The sequence below is a fragment of the Triticum dicoccoides genome, chromosome 7B (genome assembly GCF_002162155.2).
Source record: "Triticum dicoccoides isolate Atlit2015 ecotype Zavitan chromosome 7B, WEW_v2.0, whole genome shotgun sequence".
NCBI classification, from domain to species: Eukaryota; Viridiplantae; Streptophyta; class Magnoliopsida; order Poales; family Poaceae; genus Triticum; species Triticum dicoccoides.
This window is the reverse complement of record NC_041393.1, coordinates 83,473,824-83,492,176: the sequence shown is the minus strand read 5'-3', so window position 1 is coordinate 83,492,176 and position 18,353 is coordinate 83,473,824.

Sequence of the window (18,353 nt, the reverse complement as noted above, 5' to 3'; positions counted from 1 at the left end):
TGGCACCAACCAGGACCAATGCCCACCTTTAGTCCCTGTTGGTGGCACCAACCGGGACCAAAGGTCTCTTTTCAGCAGCCCATAGGGCGGCAAGCAGAGGCCCTCGGTCCCGGTTGGTGCGACCAACTGGGACTAAAGGTGGGCATTGGTCCCGGTTGGTGCCACAAACCGGTACAAATGCCCCCCTTTGGTACCGGTTGGTGTCACCAACCGGGACCAAAGGCCTCATGCTGCCCATGGCCAAAACTTTAGTCCCACTCGCTAGTTGAGAGGGGCGTGCGGTGGTTTATAAGCCCCACTACCGCACCCCTCTCGAGCTCCTCTCGATTGCAGGCTTACAGGCCTAATTGTCACTGCTATGCCTGATGGGCCTACTGGGCCTTCTACGGGCCTAAATCCTGGCCCCTGGTAGGGTTTCTAGTCGTATTCAGGCCGTAGTGGCCTAGTAGGTGGCCTTTTTTTATTGTTCCCAGTTTTTTCTATTTTTTGCATTATTTATTTTCTTTTGTTTTTTGCTTTATCTTTTAGTTCCTTTTGCTTTTAGGTAATAAAAAATATAAACTTTATGTTAGTGCCATTTGTTTTCCAATTTGAATAATTTAAATTTGAATTTTTTGAAATTTGTGTGAATCACTAGTTTTTCAATAACTTTACTATAAACATAGATTTTTGAGTGATTCTTTTTCTTGCTATTTAATATTACTGTGTTTTATCATTATATTCAAAAATAGATTTTTGTTATTTTAGTTTCTAACATAAAAATTCTTTATGATAATTCTTTTTGCTATTAAAGTTTCTAACAGAAAAAATTCTTTATGAAAAATCTTTTTTCTTTTAATGTTTTGAAGAGAAAATACTTTGATAATTTTGGTTGCATAAATTTTATATAATTTTGGTTTCAATAATACTAGAGGATTATAAAAGTTTTTGAGTTGATTCCTTTTGCTATTGGAGTTTTATAAAAGCTTTTTAGTTGATTCTTTTTGCTATTGAAGGATATTATAGTTTTGTTTTAGTTGATCATAATAGAATATCTTAATTGATTATTTTAGTTCATTCTTTTTGCTATTAGTTCATTCTTTTTGCTATTAGTTCATTATTCGAGATAAATGACCCTTAAATTGAAAAGCACTACAAATGAACTCTGAAAAGGTTGAAAGTTGGCATGGTATCATCATTTTACCCACAAAGCATGTCCTAAAAAGTTGAAAGGGTTACAGCAAAAACTGGATGCACTTCATGTGCAAAATGGACAATCTCTTTCGAAGTATCAGGGTTTCGGACGGAAACTCATCTGTTACAAATGGATTCCATTTTTTGACCTTATTTGAACTCCAGACTTTTTGTGTGTTCAAAATGCACCATTCAAAGCCACATCATCAATTTTCAACTCTCTCTGACTTCATTTGGTATTTTTCATGCATGTACTGATTTTTTTGAGCTAAATGACCCTTAAATTGAAAAGTAGTACAAATGAACTCTGAAAAGGTTGAAAGTTGGCATGGTATCATCATTTCACCCACATTGCATGTGCTAAAAAATTGAGAGGGTTACGAAAAAAACTGGATCACTTCGTGTACAAAACAAACAATCTCTTTGGAAGTATCAGGGTTTCGAACGAAAACCCATCTGTTACAAAGGGATTTCATTTGTTCAAATATAACTGCAGTGATATTCTACATTAAATGCATCATCATAATAGTTGTTGATGGGAAGTCTTCCCTTTTTATTCGCTTGTGTTCTTTGTTTATTGCGCCGTAACCATGGATAATCTTCATCGTTTAACATGATGCTTGGGTCAACCTTGACTTTGAAGGGAGGAATTTCATGAAACTTTTCATAATCTTCAGACACGTCTGTCTTGCACTCCAATCCCACGATGTCTCTTTTTCCTGAAAGAACTATGTGGTGCTTTGGCTCATTGTATGATGTATCCCCTTCCTTATATTTTCTTTTTCTCGGTTTGGTAGACATGTCGTTCACATAGAAAACCTGCGCCACATCATTGGCTAGGACGAATGGCTCGTCTGTGTACCCCAGATTGTTCAGATCCACTGATGTCATTCCGTATTGTGGGTCTACCTGTACCCCGCCTCCTGACAGATTGACCCATTTGCACTTAAACAAAGGGACCTTAATATCATTTCCATAGTCAAGTTCCCATATGTCCACTATGTAACCATAATATGTGTCCTTTCCCCTCTTGGTTGATGCATCAAAGCGGACTCCACTATGTTGGTTGGTGCTCTTTTGATCTTGGGCGATTGTGTAAAATGTATTCCCATTTATCTCATACCCTTTGTAGGTCATTACAGTCGAAGATGGTTCCCTTGCCAACGAGTACATGTCATCAGAAACAATGTTGTCACACCTGAGACGTGTTTGGAACCAACTGCCGAAACTCCTGATGTGTTCACATGTAATCCAGTCCTCACACTGGTCCGAGTGTTTGGAGTGCAGAATGTTTTTGTGTTCATCGACATATGGGGTCACCAAGATAGAATTCTGTAGAACCGTGTAGTGTGCTTGAGACCAATAATGCCTGTCCCTACATACTATTGAGTCCCCTCCTAGCGTGCCTTTTCCACCCAGTCTCCCCTCATACCGCGATTGAGGGAGACCTATCTTCTTAAGGTTAGGAATGAAGTCAACACAAAACCCAATGACATCCTCTGTTTGATAGCCCATGGAGGTGCTTCCTTCTGGCCTAGCGCGGTTATGGACATATTTATTTAGGACTCCCATGAACCTCTCAAAGGGGAACATATTGTGTAGAAATATAGGGCCCAGAACGACAATCTCGTCGGCTAGATGAACTAGGACGTGCGTCATGATATTGAAGAAGGATGGTGGGAACACCAGCTCGAAACTGACAAGACATTACGCCACATCACTCCTTAACCTTGGTAGGATTTCTGGATCGATCACCTTCTGAGAGATTACATTGAGGAATGAACATAGCTTCACAATGGTTAATCGAATGTTTTCCGGTAGAAGGCCCCTCAATGCAACCGGAAGCAGTTGTGTCATAATCACGTGGCAGTCATGAGACTTTAGGTTCTGGAACTTTTTCTCTGGCATATTTATTATTCCCTTTATATTCGACGAGTAGCTGGCAGGACCTTCATACTGAGCAGGCATTCAAAGAAGATTTCCTTCTCTTCTTTGGTATGAGCGTAGCTGGCAGGACCTTTATACTGCTTTGGAGGCATGCGGTCTTTTTCATGCAAAATTGCAGGTCCTCCCGTGCCTTCGATGTATCTTTTGTCTTCCCATACACGCCCAAGAATCCTAGCAGGTTCACACACAGGTTCTTCGTCACGTGCATCACGTCAATTGAAGAGCAGACCTCTAGGTCTTTCTAGTAGGGTAGGTCCCAAAATATAGATTTCTTCTTCCACATGGGTGTTTGTCCCTCAGCGTCATTTGGAATAGATAGTCCCCCGGGACCCTTTTTGAAGATTACTTTTAAATCATTGACCATAGCCTTTCTTTCGACATTGATGGCCGGTCGGAAGGAATCGATGATGCCCCAGGTAAACATTCTTCTTGCATTTGTCCAGGTATATACTTTGGGTGTCATCTAAATAGTGCGTGCATGCATGGTATCCCTTGTTTGTTTGTCCTGAAAGGTTACTGAGAGCAGGCCAATCATTGATGGTGACAAACAGCAACGCATGCATGTCAAATTCCTCCTGTTTGTGCTCATCCCACGCACGTACACCTTTTCCAATCCACAACTATAAAAGTTCTTCAACTAATGTCCATAGGTACACATCAATGTTGTTGCCGGGTTGCTTAGGGCCTTGGATGAGAACTGGCATCATAATGAACTATCGCTTCATGCACAACCAAGGAGGAAGGTTATAGATACATAGAGTCACGGGCCAGGTGCTATGATTGCTACTCTGCTCCCCGAAAGGATTAATGCCATCCACGCTTAAACCAAACCATACGTTCCTTGCGTCACCTGCAAACTCATCCCAGTACATTCTCTCGATTTTTCTCCAGTGCATCCCATCAACGGGTGCTCTCAACTTCCTGTCTTTCTTACGGTCATCTTTGTACCATCGCATGAACTTGTCATGCTCTTTGTTTCTGAACAAGCATTTCAACCGTGGTATTATAGGAGCATACCACGTCACCTTGGCAGGAACCCTCTTCCGGGGGCGCTCGCCGTCAACATCACCAGGGTCATCTTGTCTGATCTTATACCGCAATGCACCGCATACCGGGCATGCGTTCAAATCCATGTACGCACCACGGTACAGGATGCAGTCATTAGGGCATGCATGTATCTTCTGCACCTCCAATCCTAGAGGGCAAACAACCTTCTTTGTTGCATACGTACTGTCGGGCAATTCATTATCCTTTGGAAGCTTCTTATTCAATATTTTCAGTAGCTTCTCAAATCCTTTGTCAGGCACAGCATTCTCTGCCTTCCACTCCAGCAATTCTAGTACAGTACCAAGCTTTGTGTTGCCATCTTCGCAATTGTGGTACAAACCTTTTTTGTGATCCTCTAGAATGCGATCGAACTTCACCTTCTCCTTTTGACTTTCGGACTGACTCGTTGCATCAACAATGACCCAGTGGAGATCATCATCGGGCACATCGTCTGGTTCCTCTTGATCTTTAACAGCTTCCCCCGTTGTAGCATCATCGTATTCGGGGGGCACATAGTTCTCATCATCCTCTTCTTCTTTGCTGCCTTCCATCATAACCCCTATTTCTCCGTGCTTGGTCCAAACATTATAGTGTGGCATGGAATCCTTATAAAGCAGGTGGGTGTGAATGATTTTCGAGTCAGAGTAAAACTTCGTATTCCCACATATAGGGCATGGACAACACATAAAACCATTCTGCTTGTTTGCCTCAGCCACTTCGAGAAAATCATGCACGCCCTTAATGTACTCGGAGGTGTGTTTGTCACCATACATCCATCGCCGGTTCATCTGCGTGCATTATATATAATCAAGTGTGTCAAAAACCATTACAGAACATCATGAATAGATAATTAAGTGACCAAATTAATATAAGTTCATCATCACATTAAAACCAAAATACATACATAGTTCTCATCTAACAGCATATAGCTCTCCAGAGCATCTAATTAATTAAACCATACATTGAAACTATGTAAAACATTTCAATGCGAAAACAAATGCAATCATAATCGCAACCAAGGTAACAATTGATCCAACGGCATAATGATACCAAGCCTCGGTATGAATGGCATATTTTCTAATCTTCAAGCGCATTGCATCCATCTTGATCTTGTGATCATCAAAGACATCTACAACCAACTCCAATATCATCTTCTCCTCCTCAATTTTTTCCTTCAAGAAATTGTTTTCTTCTTCAACTAAATTTAACCTCTCGACAATAGGGTCGGTTGGAATTTCCGGTTCACATACCTCCTAGATAAATAAAATCTATGTCACGTTGGTCGGCATAATTGTCGTAAACAATAAATGAACCAAATAGTTATAAAGACAATATATGCCACATCCGAATCACAGACAGGACGAGGGCCGACGGGGGCGGATACCAAAACCATTGCACTAAATAATAAGAAGCAATAATAAAAGTAAGAAAATTATACAAGTATCTCTATAAACATACAAGTAAGAGTTTTTTTTCCTTTCAGAAAGAAGATAAGAACAAGAGGCTCACCATGGTGGTGCTGGCGACGAGATCAACGCGGGCGATCGATGGTGGTCAAGACGGGGACGGGACGTGACGGACCGCTAAACCTAGACAAATATTGAGGAAAATGGAGCTTGGAGGTCGAGTTGGAGAGGAGAAAGCTTAAGTAGTGTGGATTGGGCATTCCATCGAACACCTCGTGTGCATAGGAGGTGAGCTAGAGCACCACAAAGCTCTCCAACGGCCGTCCAAAAAAACAGAGCAGTGGAGTGCTCTGCTCACGGGCGAGGGGTATATATAGGCAACTCATTGGTCCAGGTTCGTGGCATGAACCGGGATTAAAGGGCAGCCTTTGGTACCGGTTCAAGCCACCAACCGGGACCAATGGTGGTGGGCCAGGAGCGAGGCCCATTGGTCCCGGTTTGTCCCACCAACCGGGACCAAAGGGGCCAGACGAACCGGGACCAATGCCCCCACGAGGCCCGGCAGGCCCCCTCACCTCACGAACCAGGACTAATGGGCCCATGGGTCCCGGTTCAGGTGGGCTTATCTGGCCCGAACGTATGCCTTGTTTTCTACTAGTGAAGAAGGAAAAAAAGAGGGGGGGGGGCGAATCCTACTAGGAGTGGAGTCCTAGTAGGACTCCCCCCTCCCTTGGCGTGCCCCTCGTGGCCGGCCTCCTCCACCTTCCTTTATATACAGGGGCAGGGGGCACCCCAAAGGCACACCACTATCTTAGCCATGTGCGGTGCCCCCCTCCACCGTGTAACGCCTAGATAATTATGCTACAGTGAAACTCTGCTAATGATGCCACATCACCTCCGTTACTGTTGCTAATCTTTTGTTAGTTCAAAACCGGTCCAAAAATCAAATTCAAAATAAGACAAACAACCAAAGTTTTCAAACATTAAAACAAAAATGTTCGGACTGGGCCAAAAATGGCATAGGTAATTATGGTGTAGGAGACACAATTTTGTAAAATACTTATATGCTCTAAATTAAATATAACAGAAAAGAAAATAAAAAAGTGAAAATAAAACAAAAGGAAAAGACCCCCCCCCCACTGGACCAGGTAGCCTAGCTCACACCAGACCGGCCCACCTAGCCTAGCTAGCCAACAACCGGCCCGGCCCCTCCTGCCTCGTCTCCCTTTCCTGTTCCCCCGACTCGGGTCGGAACAGGGGCGCATCCCCGCCCGACCGCCTCACCGGCACCGACGCCGGGAGGAGATAAGATCGCCAGCGCGGTGCCTCCTCGAGTCTCCTCCTCACTCACCCCCGCTCTCCCTCTCGGTCCCTGCACCTCTCCCTCTCCCCTGAGATCCATCCCACCGCACCCAAACACCACCGCCGCCACGGACCCGCTGCCATGAAATGCGCGGCCACAGCCATCGCCTCGCCTCGCCGGCGTGTCCGTTGTCTCCGCCATCATCTTCCTCGTCGACCGGTGGCCGCAGCTGGAGCTCGGAGGCACTGCTATAATGGTCCCGTTCTTCCACATCTCCGGTAGCCGCCGTTCTTCACCAACTCCGGTGATGCACCCTGCTGCTACTAAACCACCACGGGCCATCTTGCGTGCCGCACGGTGAGCTCCTTTGCCTCCTACTCCTCCTTGTTAAGCCCCTCGCGCACCGTAGCTTCCTCGTCGCCGTTGCCGTGAGCCCGTCGCCGCGGATCGCCTCGCCGTCGTGGCCATGCTCTCTGTCGTGCTCGCCTGAGCACGGCATCGTGTTCCTGGTGCTTCCAGAAACACAACGCACCCACGCATGCGCTTCCCCGTGTCCCCTAGCCCCTAGCTCGTTGAGCGCCCGAATGCGTCGCCGCATGTGCTCGTCGCCGGCAACCGTCCGGTGATCCTTTGGTCCCGGGCTCGTGCCGTTGTGCTCGCGCACGCACGTAGGCCTCGCACCGCTCTCCGGTTTGCCCGAAATAGCCCCGTATCATCATTGTTGTCGCTCCTCCAGAGCACCTCGCCGCCGGCGAGCTCGAAGCGCTCGCCTCCGTCCATTCCAACACCTCTGGCCACCATCATTTGACGCGCGACACCGAGCCGCGTCGAACGCACCCGGCCACAGCCCAGCAGACCCCCTGTGCGTGAAATTCGCGCCCCTCCCAAGCCGTGCCGCCGCGTTTGGCTCGCCGGAGTCAGCTCCGGCGTGTTTCCGGCCGGTGTCTGACATGGCATCGTGGGTCCCACCGCCTGGGCCACTGATTGGTGGGCCAAGGGCCCCCTGTTGACGAGTTGACTGAGTCAACTGCTGACTGGGCCGCCCCTGTCTCGCTGACCTATAGGCCCCACCTCAGTAAATGAAATAAATAAATAGATAAATTGCTAATTAATTAAATTAGTTAATTAAAACCCTAATCTCTCACAGACTACTAGGCCCCACCTGCTAATTAACCCATTAAGTTAGCCTAAACCCCCCTGTTAGTGCCCCTGACAATGACATGTGGGTCCCACTGGACCCCCCTGTCTGGTTTGACTGGTCAACCGACCATTTGACCTGCTGACATCACTCTGATGTCATGCTTGCGTCATCGTTCACTGCTCTGGATAATGTTGGATTTAAATAAATAATTAATATCAGAAAGTGAATAAAACTTTAGAAAATCATATAAAATAATCCATAACTCGGATGAATATACTTTCTACATGAAAGTTGCTCAGAACAACGAGGCAAATCCGAATATGCAGCCCGTTCGTCTGCCACGCGTCCCTAGCATAGTGAACCTGCAACATTTCACCTCCGGTTCATCTGTCCGAAAACGTGAAACACCGGGGATACTTTCCCGGATGTTTCCCCCTTTTGCCGGTATCACCTACTACCGCCTTAGGGCACACCTAACACAGCTCATTGTCGTGTCATGCATCATCATGCTTATGTTTGCATTGTATTTACTATTTCTTCCCCCTCTTCTCTTCGGTAGACTACAAGACCGACACTGCTGCTGCCCCATTCGACTACGGTGTTGACAACCCCTCCTCCTTGCCAGAGCAACCAGGCAAGCCCCCCCCCCCTTGATCACCAGATATTGCCTATTCTTCTCTCTACTGCTTGCATTAGAGTAGTGTAGCATGTTACTATTCGGTTACTCCTATTCTATTGCATAGCCTGTCATTGTTAGTACAGTCGTTGATACCTTACCCGCAATCCTAAATGCTTAGTATAGGATGCTAGTTTATCATCATTGGCCCTACATTCTTGTCAGTCTGCCTTGCTATACTATCGGGCCGTGATCACTCGGGAGGTGATCACGGGTATATACTATACATATATACATACTTTACAGATGGTGACTAAAGTCAGGTCAGCTCGTTGAGTACCCACGAGTGATTCACGGATTGGGGGCTGAAAGCACCTTTGTCCCGACAACCCTCTGTGTGGATCTTTGTGGCGGAGCGACAGGGCAGGTTGAGGCCACCTAGGTGAGAGGTGGGCCTGGCCCTGGTCAGCGTTCGCGGTTGCTTCATAATAACACGCTTAAAGAGATCTTGGTATTTGATCTGAGTCTGGCCACTGGCCTATATGCACTAACCAACTACGCGGGAACAGATATTCGCACTCAATGTCGTGGTATCAGCCGAAGCCTTCGTGATGTCAGCGACTGAGCGGCGCACGCCGGATTGGACCGTAAGCCTGCTCTTGTATTAAGGGGGCTAGGTCTACTTCCGGCGATGGGCCCAGACCCCTGCGCACATAGGATGTAGACCGGCGTGGACGTGTTGATCTTTCGAGGCCGGTCATGACCCAGGAAAGTGTGTCCGGCCAAAGGGGATCGAGCGTGTTGGGAAATATGGTGCACCCCTGTAGGGAAGTTGATCTATTCGAATAGTCGTGTCCCTCGGTAAAAGGATGACCCGGAGATGTACCTTGACCTTATGACAACTAGAACCGGATACTTAATAGAACACACCCAGACAAGTTCTAGAGACAACCCGGTGATCGCTTTCCTATAGGGCGACAAGGGGAGGATCGCCGGGTAGGATTATGCTATGCGATGGTACCTGGAGGACTTCAATCTGCTCTCTTCTACATGCTGCGAGATGGAGGCTGCCAGAAGCGTAGTCTTTGATAGGACTAACTATCCCCCTCTTATTCTAGCATTCTGTAGTTCAGTCCACTGATATTGCCTCTTTACACATATACCCATGCATATGTAGTGTAGCTCCTTGCTTGCGAGTACTTTGGATGAGTACTCACAGTTGCTTTGCTCCTTCTTTTCCCCCGTTTTCCTCTTCTTCTCGAATGCCGCAACCAGACATTGGAGCCCAGGAGCTAGACGCCACCGTCGACGACGACTCCTACTACACTGGAGGTGCCTACTACTACGTGCAGGCCGCTGACGACGACCAGGAGTAGTTTAGGAGGATCCCAGGCAGGAGGCCTGCGCCTCTTTCAATCTGTCCCCCAGTTTCTGCTAGCTATCTTATGGCAACTTGTTTAACTTATGTCTGTACTCAGATATTGTTGCTTCCGCTGACTCGTTTATGTTCGAGCACTTGTATTCGAGCCCTCGAGGCCCCTGACTTGTAATATGATGCTTGTATGACTTATTTTACTTTTAGAGTTGTGTTGTGATATCTTCCCGTGAGTCCCTGATCTTGATCGTACACGTTTGCTTGCATGATTAGACGATTGAATCAGGGGCATCACAAGTTGGTATCAGAGCCGACTGCCTGTAGGAATCCCCCTTCCACACTCCTTGACCGAAGTCGAATCTAGTCACTACAAAACTTTTACTAACTTGGTTGTGTGCCTTACGGGCCCACGTCGCCATTGGGTGGTATTAGGATCTTTTACTTCTCGAACTTTACTCTAGGACTCTGAACTCTCTCCTACTCGGGTTAAACGAATTTACTAACGCTATCATTAGTATCCCGTTACCACATTCACCCCAAAGTTGGATAAGCCATAGTTATTCTGTAGGATAGTATTTTGAATAGTACCCACATTGTCATTTGACTCCATTGAAACATCTTTGTTTTCAAATGGAACCCACAAGGCAGGTCGTGCGCCACACGGTGGCCATTGGTGCCTCCGGATCACCTGTTGTGGTAGCTGAGATGATGACCTATCTGGGTTATCGCTGGGACCCTGAGTACACCGTGTACGAGGAGTTCCAGGAGTTTAACCGAGAGCAATACCGTGTTATTGTCCACCTCTACTCTCGGCAGTATGACTCCACTACCGTCCTACACACCGCTCATGGTGTTGGAGTGACCATCGAGATGGCAGTTCATGATGCTGCCTATGCTGCTCTGACACGTCTTCGTGGAGAGTATCGGGCGTTGGACACTTCCCCTTTCAGGCACAATGCTATCGCATCCGATGTTGGTGCAGAGGGATACTACACTGCTACCTACTCCACCGTCACCCGAGAGCCCTTCCACCATCAGAACCTGGTTCTGCGTGCTGATGGGCTGGACCGAGCTAACTGAGCTCTTCGCCACAAGTTGTACACCACTCGTCAGCACCTTTACAAGGCTCTGACGCTGTTGCACCCCTTTGTCCGATCTAGACAGCTACCGCGTTCTGCGATCTACCTAGCCAGGACCGTGATGCCCCATGGTGTTGGTTGGCCAAACATGGGAGGCTACTCTCCCGCACTTGGTCCTCTTCTGTCACCTGAGCGTCGGGTTCTACACCAGAGTATCCGCGGCCCCCAAGCCACTGACGTGGACTATCTGTTGCCTCACTACCAGTTGTCAGGCTATGACTACCTCCACAGTACCTCTTGGGACTGATGTAGTCTTGCTTATTAGTATTAGATGCATTCATCGCGAGCCTGCGTGCCGCCTATGATGACTTAGTCTATATACTGAACTCTGCGTACTGAACTCTATGTCCGACCCCTTTTGTAAGTTATGCCGACTACTATGTAGTATCTGTCGTGCTCCTTTTATTATGCATGTTTCATCATGAATGATTCTTGTCTATGCAAATTTCTCAATGCTGAACTACCCCTGTTATATTAGCAGGATGGTTAGACCAGGTGGTCGTGGTCGTGGCAGCAACGCCCCACCACCGCCTGAGTACATGGCTGGTATGATCCAACAGTTCGAGCTGAACCGTTAGTTCATGGAGAATATGTTGGCTGAGATTCCTTGCCCCAATGTGAATCAGCAACTCTGCAGGATTTCATGCGTCTCAACCCAACCATCTACCGCAGCTCAACTCAGCCTCTGGATGCTGATGACTGGCTCCGTGACATCACTTGTGAGATGGAGTCTGCTGATGTAGCTTTTTTCCAGCTACGTCACATTTGCTTCCTTCTTCCTGAAGGGACCAGCTGCTCAATGGTGGGACAGCCACAGGCGTACTCTACCAGTTGGGACAATCATCACCTGGCCGGACTTTCAAGCTGCCTTTCATGCCTGCTTCATTCCTCAGGGGATCATGGACAGGAAGAAGCGTGAGTTCTGCAACCTCACCCAGGGCAACAAAACTGTGGAAGCTTATCAGCGGGAGTTTCTGGACTTATCCCGCTATGCTAAAGAAGACATTGCAACTGATGCACGCAGACAGGAGAAGTTCCGTGATAGACTACAAGCTGACATCAAGCTTGCATTGCTAGTGCATGACTTTGCCGATTTCGCCACCTTGGTGAATAAGGCCATCAATGTCGAAACTGGTCTGCAGGAACACCAGAGCTCTCACAAGCGCAACCGTGACACAGGCTCATCTTCAGGCCCGCCCTCGCAGAAGTGTAAGATATGGATCCCGAACAGCATGTACCGTCTAAATGCACCTGCCCCAAGGCAGACCTATGCTGCACCTCGTCTTCCTCCTCCACCATCTAGGCAGCCAAGGCATCCAGCTCCACCACCCCAAGCTCCTGTTCCCACTCCCAATAATGGTCTGTGCTACAAGTGTGGTCAACCAGGTCATCGTGCCAGGGACTGCAATCAGAATCAGAATCAACTGGCCCTTCCCGCAGCTGGCCGTGGTAACAACCAGGCCCGCAACAACAATGCCAAGTCTTATGGTCGTGTTCATGCCAACCATGTTGATCTGAACGAAGCTCAAGACCAGCCTGCTACTGTGATGGGTACACTCCTCGTAAATTCTGTACCAGCATCCATTTTATTTGATACAGGACCATGGCATTCATTCATGTCAGAAGATTTTGCATGCTTGCACGATATTAAATGTGAGGACATGAATGCTTCTCTATTAGTGAACACCCCTGCAGGCCAATGTAGGACCTCCATGATTTGCAACAACGTCCCCGTTGAAATTGAAGGACTAGAATTCTCTCCCATCGTACTGAAGTCCTGTAGCATTCATCTCATTCTGGGAATGAATTGGTTAAAAGTGCATACTGCTTCTATAGTTTGTGCCACTAAGACCGTCCATCTGCTACACCCTTATGATGAAATAATTAGCTACAATGCTTGTCTGGTTCAAAATGTCGAGGCAAGGCTTTATGCCTTGAACGCATTGAACGCTGCACCCCTGGAGGGCATTGAAAACATTCCTATCGTTTGTGAATTCCAAGACGTCTTTCCTGAAGAACTTCCAGGGATTCCTCCTGCTAGAGCTGTCGAATTCATCATCGACTTGAAACCAGGCACCACTCCTATAGCCAAACGACCCTACAAGATGCCACCGCATGAACTCATTGAGCTTACGGAGGAAATCGACAAGTCTCTACGAAGTGGTTTCATTCGCCCAAGTTTCTCTCCTTGGGGAGCACCTTCTCTCTTTGTCCAGAAAAAGGATGGGACAAACCGATTGGTCCAAGACTACCGTCCTATAAACCAAGCTACCATTCAGAATAAATATCCTCTTCCTTGGAACAATGACCTGTATGATCAACTGCTGGTTCATCAGTGCTCTCTAAACTCGACTTGAGGTTGGGTTACCACTAGATCCGTGTTCGTGAAGAGGATATCCCAAAGACCTCCTTCGTGACTCGATATGGTTCATACGAGTACACCGTCATGTCTTTCGGCTTAACGAATGCTCCAGCCACCTCCTCTCGTCTAATGAACTATATCTTTATGGAATACCTCGACAAGTTTGTCGTGGTTTATCTGGATGATATCCTTGTATATTCCAAGAATGAAGAAGAACATGCTCAACATCTTCATCTTGTTTTGGAAAAGCTTAGAGAGCATCAACTATATGCCAAGTTCTCCAAATGTGAATTCTGGCTACCCGAAGTAACCTATCTTGGGCATGTCATCTCTAAGGATGGTATTGCCGTCAACCCTGAACGAGTTCAGGCTATTCTCGATTGGACTCCTCCAAAGAATGTCAAGCAAGTCAGAAGTTTTCTCGGACTCTCCAGCTATTGCCGTCGATTCGTCGAGAACTTCTCCAAGATCGCTAGACCTCTGACTAACCTGCTTCATAAGGGCGTCAAGTTTTAGTGGACAGAAAAGTGTCAGGAAAGTTTCCATGCGCTCAAAAACAAGTTGACTTCTGCCCTAGTGCTTGCTCCTCCAGATACTAAGAAGGACTTCGTCATTTATTGTGATGCTTCATGTCAAGGCTTAGGCACTGTCCTAATGCAAGAGCACAAAGTTATTGCTTATGCCTCTCGTCAATTGCGCCCTCACGAAGAGAACTATCCAGTTCACGACCTCGAGCTTGCTGCTGTTATCCATGCACTAAAACAGTGGCGACATTACCTTCTTGGTAATCGTTGCGAGATCTTCACCGACCACCAAAGTCTGAACTATCTATTTACTCAACCAGATCTGAACCTCCGTCAGCAGAGATGGATGGAGATTGTTGCAGATTTTAACTTGGGTATTTCGTATACCCCAGGCAAGGCTAATGTAATGGCTGATGCCTTGAGCCACAAGTCTTACTGCAACCACCTCCAGGTTCACAAAGTTCAGCCCTCGCTTGTTGAAGAATTCAGAAAGTTGAACCTCCATATTGTTCCTCCTGGCGCACTCACCCCCCCTCCTCCAGAGTGCCGCAAGATGAACCTCCACATTGTTTCCCGGGGTTCTCTCAATACAATAGTTGCTGGACCAGATCTTGTGGACACCATCAAATGGATACAGAAATGTGACGATGAAGTCGAGAGGATTAAACATTATCTTGCAGGAGGAAAGCCCTCATTCTTCACTGTTGATGACGCAGGCACTTTATTATTCAACGGTCGCCTAGTGGTACCGAGTAAGAGGGAAAACCTGAATCTGACTCCAAAGGTTATGAAACAAGCTCATGATACCCCTTTGTCTATTCATCCCGGTAGTACCAAGATGTACCAAGACATTCGCCAGAGATTCTGGTGGTCTAATATGAAGCAAGACATTGCTCATTATGTTGCTGAGTGTGACGTTTGTCGTTGTATCAAAGCAGCGCACCAAAGGCCTGCTGGAACTCTACAACCTATCTCTATTCCCAAATGGAAATGGGACCATGTTGAAATGGACTTCATCACCGGTTTCCCAAATAGCAGAAAGGTAATGATGCTATTCTTATCGTCATTGACCGGCTTTCTAAAGTTGCACATTTTTTGGCTGGCAAAGAGACTATCACTGCTAGTCAGTTGGCAACCCTCTACATGTCCAGAATTGTCTCATTACACGGTATTCCACTGGTTACCAGTTCAGACAGTGGTAGTTTATTCACTTCAAGATTTTGGGCAAGTTTCCAAGAAGCTATGGGAACTCATCTGTCATTCAGTACCGCTTTTCATCCTTAGTCGCAAGGGCAAGTTGAACGTGTCAACCAAGTTCTCGAAGACATGCTTCGAGCTTGTGTTATTTCCTTCGGCAAGAAATGGGAGGAATCTCTCCCGTTTGCTGAGTTCTCTTATAATAATAGCTATCAACCTAGTCTGAAGATGGCCCCCTTCGAAGTGTTATACGGACGAAAGTGCCGAACCCCTCTGAACTGGTCAGAAACTGGGGAACGTCCACTCTTCGGTCCGGATATTATCCAACATGCCGAAGAACAAGTTCGCATTATTCGCGAGAATCTCAAGACTGCTCAGTCGCGTCAGAAGAGTCAGTATGACCATCATCATAAGGACATGGTCTATCAACCTGGCAAAAAGGCTTATCTTCGAGTCACACCAATGAAGGGTGCTCACCGCTTCGGGATCAAGGGCAAGCTAGATCCTCGCTATATTGGTCCTTTCACTATTCTGGAAAGGTGTGGAAAAGTGGCATACCAACTGGAGCTCCCGCCGAACCTTTCTCAGGTTCACGATGTGTTCCACGTGTCACAGCTCCGCCGCTGCTTCAAGGACCCAATCCGAGCAGTGGATCATGAAGTGCTCGAATTGCAGTAGAACCTCTCCTATAAAGAGCATCTGGTTTGCATTCTTGACCAAGCTAAATTCCGCACACGTCAGAAGGCGATCAAGTTCCTCAAAGTTCAGTGGTCGCACCATTCTGAAGATGAAGCCACTTGGGAACGTGAGGATCGTCTGCGCGAAGAATACCCCGCACTGTTTCCTTCTACATCCTAAATCTCGGGACGAGATTTCTTGTAGTGGAGGAGAGTTGTAACGCCCGGATAATTATGCTACAGTGAAACTCTGCTAATGATGCCACGTCACCTCCGTTACTGTTGCTAATCTTTCGTTAGTTCAAAACCGGTCCAAAAATCAAATTCAAAATAAGACAAACAACCAAAGTTTTCAAACATTAAAACAAAAATGTTTGGACTGTGCCAAAAATGGCATAGGTAATTATGGTGTAGGAGACACAATTTTGTAAAATACTTAAATGCTCTAAATTAAATAAAAGAGACAATAAAATAAAAAAGTGAAAATAAAACAAAAGGAAAAGAACCCCCCCACTTGACTAGGCAGCCCAGCTCACACCAGACCGGCCCACCTGGCCCAGCTAGCCAACAACCGGCCCGGCCCCTCCTGCCTTGTCTCCCTTTCCTGTTCCCCTGACTCAGGTCGGAACAGGGGTGCGTCCCCGCTCGACCGCCTCACCAGCACCGACGCCGGGAGGAGATAAGATCGCCAGCGCCGCACCTCCTCCGGTCTACTCCCCACTCACCCCCGCTCTCCCTCTTGGTCACTGCGCCTCTCCATCTCCCCTCAGATCCATCCCACCGCATCCTAACACCACCGCCGCCATGGACCCGCCACCGTGAAACGCGCGGCCATAGCCATCGCCTCGCCTCGCCAGCGTGTCCGTCGTCTCCGCCATCGTCTTCCTCGTCGACCGGTGGCCGCAGCGGGAGCTCGGAGGCGCTGCTACAATGGTCCCCTTCTTCCACATCTCCGGTCACCGCCGTTCTTCACCAACTCCAAAGACGCCCCCTGCTGCTACTAAACCACCACGAGCCATCTTGCGTGCCGCACAGTGAGCTCCTCCGCCTCCTGCTCCTCCCCGTTAAGCCCTCGCGCACCGTAGCTACCTCGTCGCCGTTGCCGTGAGCCCGTCACCGCGGATCACCTCGCCGCCGTGGCCATGCTCTCCATCGTGCTCGCCTGAGCACGACATCATGTTCCTGGTGCTTCCAGGAACCCAACGCACCCGCGCATGCGCTTCCCCGTGTCCCCTAGCCCCTAGCTCGTTGAGCTCCTGAACGCGTTGCCGCACGCGCTCGTCGCCGGCAACCGTCCGATGAACCTTTGGTCCTGGGATCGTGCCGTTGTGCTCGCGCACGCACGTAGGCCTCGCCCCGCTCTCCGATTTGCCCGAAACATCCCCGTATCATTGTTGTTGTTGCTCGCCCAAAGCACCTCGCCGCCGGCGAGCTCGAAGCACTCGCGTCCATCCGTTCCAACACCTTTGGCCACCACCATTCGATGCGCAACACCGAGCTGCGTCGAACGCACCCGGCCACAGCCCAGCAGACCCCCTGTGCGTGAAATCCGCGCCCCTCCCAAGCCGCGCCGCCACGTTTGGCTCGCCGGAGTTAGCTCCGGCGCGTTTCCGGCCGGTGTCCGACATGGCGCCGCGGGTCCCACCGCCTGGGCCACTGACTGGTGGGCCCAGGGCCCCCTTGTTGACCAGTTGACTGAGTCAACTACTGACTGTGCCGCCCCTGTCTCACTGGCCTATTGGCCCCACCTTAGTAAATGAAATAAATAAATAGATAAATTGCTAATTAATTAAATTAGTTAATTAAAACCCTAATCTCTCACTAACTACTAGGCCACACCCGCTAATTAACCCATTTAGTTAGTCTAAACCCCCTGTTAGTGCCCCTGACAATGACATGTGGGTCCCACTGGACCCACCTGTCTGGTTTGACTGGTCAACCGACCATTTGACCTGCTGACATCACTCTGATGTCATGCTTGCGTCATCGTTCACTGTTCTGGATAATGTTGGATTTTTAAATAAATAATTAAAATCAAAAAGTGAATAAAACTTTAGAAAATCATATAACATAATCTATAACTCGGATGAAAATACTTTCTACATGAAAGTTGCTCAGAACGACGAGGCGAATTCGAATACGCAGCTCGTTTGTCCGCCATGTGTCCCTAGCATAGTGAACCTATAATATTTCACCTCCGGTTCATCTGTCCGAAAACGTGAAACACCGGGGATACTTTCCTGGATGTTTCCCCCTTTCGCCGTTATCACCTACTACCACGTTAGGGCACACCTAACACCGCTCATTGTCATGTCATGCATCGTTATGCTTATGTTTGCAGTGTATTTACTGTTTCTTCCCCTTCTTCTCTCCGGTAGACTACGAGACCGACGTTGATGCTGCCTCGTTCGACTATAGTGTTGACGACCCCTCCTTCTTGGCAAAG